Genomic DNA, 5,968 nt, shown 5'->3' with positions numbered 1-5,968 from the left:
AATAGGTGGAGGGATGAATGGGTTAAGGGATGAATCGGTGGGGAGGATGCATGCATGGATGGGGTGGATAAATGGATGGATGCGTCGGTAGAGGGAGGAATATATGGGTGGGTGGACTGATGGGGGTAGGTGGGTAGAAGGGTTGATGCATGAATAGATGGGTGGATGGATGGGTGGAGGATGGATGGAGGGTGGATGGATGTGTGGGTGGGTAGATGTGTGATGGGTGAATGGATGGGATAGATGGTTGAATAGGTGAATAGATAGATGGATCAGTAAGTGGGTAGATGGGTAGGTGCCCTGATTGATGAGTAAGAAGATAAGTTAGCCCATGTTTTAATTCACAGGGTAAAAACCATAACACAATCTTAACTGCTTTCCCTTTTGCACTAATGTTCCTGGTCACCTCTCCCTCGGAGTGCCAATGCTATTACCCTAAGTCCAGGCCCCAGGTCTTCTGCACCTGACCCCTTCAAGACTTCTCCGTTAAGAAATCTATTTCCCAGCCATTTGCCATAGTCTTTCTGGAATTTCTAAGAATTCTGTATTGACTCATGCCTTCAGCCCGAGTACAGAGTTTTAAATGTCCTTCATGAGCCTCCTCCTTTATCTGAGAGTGGTGGCTTCGTCATGAGAACCCCCGAGAATGCACCCACAGCTGGAGTAAGGATGGATCCCCATCCTGAGAACCTCCCTGGCTCTGCCCTTTCCCAGCCCACATCCAGCCCTGCTCACACAGGTTTGCACAATTACATTGTTGGGTTTGTGCCTCAGTTTTTCAAACACGATAAGGATATAAATTTTGGTTACACCTACTAGTCAGGGTGATCATGCTTTCAGAACAAAAATCTGTTCATATGACTTGATTACTTTAAGTATACTTTCAAATAAATCATGAAAAATTTTGAAATCTGCACTATGTCTGAGAAAATCTGAGAATAAACATTTCCCAGACACAAAATAACTGCTTAATACAAGCAATTTATTTTATCCCTGCCTAAACCAGGTTTGTACTTTCTTTGTTCAGTTTCAGCATGAGACCTTCATTGCTGGCTCCTGGGAAGGAAGTCGGGGAAGCCCCCTCAGGATGGCCCATGGAGCTCAGATTCTGACCCTTCACTGCTGTGAGAGCACAGGTAGCCTTTGGATCAGCTTGTTTATGCATCAGGGAAACTGACAAGAAAATTTTCCAACAGAAACACGTGTCTTTAATTCTTGTTGATGTTAAAACTTTCCTTTTTAGCAAAACAAAAACTGTTTGGTGAGCATCATACTCTGTGTCAATAACAGGAAGGAAAATAAATGTTAAAACATGCTAAATAATTGCCCAACGGTACTTGTACTAATGACCGCAAACTTCTACTATGCTAATTTTTCTCTACACTTTTAATTACCGATCAATAATACTTTGCAGTTGACATTTAAAAATGCTGAACCACATGTAGGAACACAGGCTGAGAGAAAATCTACAATGTGGGACTGAATTTGCCCAATCAATAAACTTTGCCATTTAACAAATAGTAGCATGTAAACAGTCACCAAGATTAGCAAGCGTAAGGAACTGAGCCTGGAGGACTTAATTATTGTTTAATAACGGGAGGCTACACTTCCCGACAGAAGCCTTCCACAGGAAAACAATGGCTGGGAAAAGCCACTGTAACCAACTCTGCCACCCAGAGCAACCTCCACAATGAGTGACTTAGAGCTAGGCAAAAAACTTGCTTGGAAAAGGCAGGACTTTGATGGACTGAAAGGAAAGGCATTTCCATATATGGCCATTCTCCTTACTTAAAAGGAATTTCTTCATAAAAATCAAAGGACCTGCCCAATGAATGTAATTGATGGACTCATAAAGGTATTAGATAAAGATACGTGATTTTAAAACCATCCTCTTGTGAGTGTATCAATATGATGCCAATCATTCATTTGGAATCTAAGAGATAGATGCAATAAAATATCCATCCACCTTGCAGACTCAAGAAAAGGAAAGCTTTGTGCACCCATGCAGACCTCAGGAAAATCAATCTTTGTGGAGGGCTGTGGGGGAGAACAAACAATCTTTATTTTGATTATTATTAGAAATAGTAATAAATCTAGACCTAAAGCATCTCCAGCATGAGACTACTGAGAGGTCATTATCAACAATGGAGGTGGAAGGGATTTGTCTTGGCTGAGTTGGGGCTTTGTTTGGACCCGCAGCCTGATGGTCAGTGTCAGTGTGTATACCTGCAAAATGACAGTGCTCAAAAGGCCCATGGATCTTCTCCGGGTCAGTGCTGTCCCCTGTGACCCAGCAACTCGCTAAGTAACTTTTGGCAAGGAAAGTTAAAAACCTTGTGAAAGATAATAGCACACGTTCTTGTTGCTTCTGATGGGAACCATCCGCATCTATGCCCTGATCATCCTCATAACCCCAAACTTTCAGAAATTGTCTTGTTTCTTCTTATATCACAGCGTCTCATCCACCTAAAGGGGTGGGCTGAATTCTGCTGAACAGATGGAATTCCAGTTGAGTGAGAGAGAAACACAGTTGAGATGCAGGAGGACACTCTCGTGGTCAGTGCCAACCTCGATCTCTAGAGACTGTGGGTCTCCTACCGTCTCCTCTCCCTGAGCTGACTCACGGTGAGGGCCAGAGGATCCCACTGCGGCTGCAGACTCTCTCACTTTCCAGTGAGCGCTTTCATTTGTAAAAACGAGAGGAGACTATCCTCCACCTTGGGCTGACCTCACCACTTTGTTCTTCCTCCACCCAGAACTTCTGCACCCAGACTGACTCCTGGAGAGGCTCAAAACCCGCCTGTGTTTCTCCTGCATCAGGGTGCTCCATCTACAGGTGAGCCCTGTCCTGCACGTCCACTAACCAAGCCGAACGGATCCTTCAGAATTTGTTTAAACCAATTCTTGGTTCCACAGGCTTCCTCCATTGTCCAGAGTTCAGGTGGCTCCATACTCAGGCTTCAGTGACCTCAGAGAGCACAGAGGAGACAGACTGTGTCTGAGTGGTCTTGGGAGCTGCCCAAGTATAGAGGCTCCTGGGGGACAGGGAAGCTGCCTGAGGATGGACATCACTCTGCCCTCACTCCTCCTCCCTCAGAGGCAGCCACTCCTTTTCAGGCTGACGTTCCCACCCCCCACTGCATGACCCTGTGGGTGTGAGGGTGTCCCACACCTCATGACCCAGGTCTTCCAAAGTCAATCTTTCCCCAACTCTGGCTGAGTAGGTGGAGCCACCATCCCATCCGGACAAGTGTTTGCTGGCTCCTGATCCACAGACCAAGCCCCCACCTTGAGGCATCCGGGGACCTGGACATCCTGCGCCTGCCCCTGTCTACCAGCAGTGCCCTCCTTCCAGTCCAAACACCTCCACCGCCCTTGGACCCTGTGGGCCCTGCCCCAGCAGGATGCTCTGCCCCAGCAGGATGCTCTGCCCACCTCCTTTCTTTGCAGAGCCCCCAGGTAACTGGGTTACTTGCTTTTACCCTCAAGCATCAATGACTCTGTGAAAGTATCAAGGATGTTGCGAAGTCCTGCGGCACCTTTTAAATTGAAATATACGCTTTCTCCGAAAAAAGCTGATTTACAATGAACCGCAGACATCGCCTGTCTCTGAGAAAAGAAAAATAAAAGGTGAAACACCCGAGGAAGAGCTGGGTCTCAGATACTGTCTTACCTGCCAAGCCTTTTTGCTGTTGTGTGCCTCTGAGGGATGCGTGGCCCCTGGCTGCTGTTGCCCTCGTGGCTGGTCACCGGGTGCCGGGTGACTCAGCCCCAGGAATTGCTGCAGCCATGCTGAGCACCTAGGACTGGAGAGCTTAGTGCTGTGAAAAGGCTCCCTCCATCTGGAGGCACCTTGGACAGAGGATCCCAGCCTGCCCTTACCTCCCTTGGCAGTGCTCCAGGTGTGGAGGGACCCTAAGCAGGGTCAGCCTCTGAGGCCAGGGCCAATGTGGGGGTCTCTCTGCAAGCCCCTGGTGGATCAGGGCCTGGGGAGTGGATCCATTCAGCACAGCGAGAGGGGAACTGAGTTCCCAATGCTGGGTCATGAAACAGGCTGGGCTGACATCAGGGTGGGGGCCAAGAGCTCAGAGTCATGATGTGAAAGGAATGGAGTTGAGGGGCCCGCAAGGGGCAGGCGGTGGCAGGGAGGGCCTCGGCAGCTCTGCTTCAGGTTCTCACTGCCTGATGCACACAGTCCCCTGAAGCCTGGCCGATGTGCTGGGAGCTGGGACATCAGTCCATTCAATCTGAGGGAAGAGCAGCTAGGTTCTCCCGATTCTCTTTTTAGAGATTTCTCCATCACCATGATCAGCACTTAAAGCCTGAATCACCGTGATCAATAATAGTGAATTATTCTTCATGCATGGAAGTGTGCAAAGAATAACCACCCCACCCTGCCACCCCATCTTCTCTGGGAGAAGCTGACAATAGTGGGCCCTGGGGAGAGCCATGTAATCAGGGGAGCTTAAGGAGAATAGCACAAGACTCTGGGTTGGTTTCTGGGGTAATGGAGCCCGTGGCTCTGCTCAGGCCAATGAACCTGGAGAAAACACCTGCTCAGGACTGCATCCCCATCCTCCGGAGGCTGTGTGGGTGAAGGTGATTGCTTATGTCCTGCTTCTATTCACCACTGTGAAAAAAAAAAAAAAAAAAAATGGGTCTGTGTGACAGTAGCATGCGGAGGAGGGCAGCTCCAAAAAAATCCTGGCTAACCAGATCCAGAGCCTTGTTCACACCATGTCTCAATTCCATCCCTGCCACTGAGCTGATTTGTTGTGGACTCTCCTTAATTAGGAAAACTAAAATAAAATGTAGGTCTACAAGGGGTAAGAAGTGGCATAGATCCAAAAGGTTTTTCTTTAGTGAGCAAGCATAGCTTGCACATGATGGGGACTGATTGATTTGTGGATGTAGACCAAAGTTTTGGCATTAGAAAATTCCTGTTGGGACACAGGAAATTCCTAAAATAAACTCCGTGAACACCAGAGAAGCTCTGCCAGCTCGCGAAGAAGAAAGCAGAGTGAACTCCACTTTACAGAGGCTAGTGCATCCCAGCGAGCACTAACCAGGGCTGCTGTGGGTCTGCAAACACCACAGAAGCCTCTGGACCAGGCAGTTTAGAAAGAATCACAAGAAATACCTCAAGAAATGTCTTCCAAGTCACCCAGCTTCATAACTCCAGGTAATAGGAGTGCATCAAGTATTTCATTAACTTGAATTTTTCTTTTCTTTTCTTTCCTTTTCTTTTTTCTTTCTTTCTTTTATTTTTTTTTTTTTTTTTTTTTTGAGAGTATCTCCCTCTGTCACCCAGGCTGGAGTGCAGTGGCATGATCTCAGCTCACTGCAACCTCCGCCTCCCAGGTTCAAGCAATTCTCCTGCCTCAGCCTCCTGAATAGTAGGGATTACAGGTGCGTGCCACCGTATCCAGCTAATTTTTGTATTTTTAGTAGAGACGGGGTTTCACCGTGTTGGCCAGCCTGGTCTCCAACTCCTGACCTGTGATCCGCCCGCCTCCGCCTCCCAAAGTGCTGGGATTACAGGCGTGAGCCACCATGTGCAGCCTAGCTTGCATTTTTTAAATTAAATTTTAACATGTGTGTTTATGCTTCACAATTTCAAACTGAAACATCTCTGAAAGCCGTGGCATCTCGACATTATTGGGTATTTCCAGTTGGCAAATCGGCACTGCAGCCATTTGGCAAAAATCATTGACAACAGGTTAAAATGATCTATTTTTCCCCTATTGCTTCTCAGGTTGCTTACAATTGGCTCAAACAAGGTGAAACAATGGTTACAACTGGTGAAATATAATTTTACATGAAACAATGTTTCAATGACCTGAAAAGTTACTATGCATAAGGAAGCAATAAAATGTTGTTCTTAAATGTTGTATGAGACTCTTTATGGTCTATCTTGCTCTTGCCAGCTTATGTAGTTTCTGTAAATATCTTTTCTTAGAATAAACAG

Source organism: Rhinopithecus bieti, unplaced genomic scaffold (genome assembly GCF_001698545.2).
Source record: "Rhinopithecus bieti isolate Rb0 unplaced genomic scaffold, ASM169854v2 scaffold_39386, whole genome shotgun sequence".
NCBI classification, from domain to species: domain Eukaryota; kingdom Metazoa; phylum Chordata; class Mammalia; order Primates; family Cercopithecidae; genus Rhinopithecus; species Rhinopithecus bieti.
The sequence above is the reverse complement of the archived record's forward strand: the minus strand, read 5'-3'. Positions refer to the sequence as shown.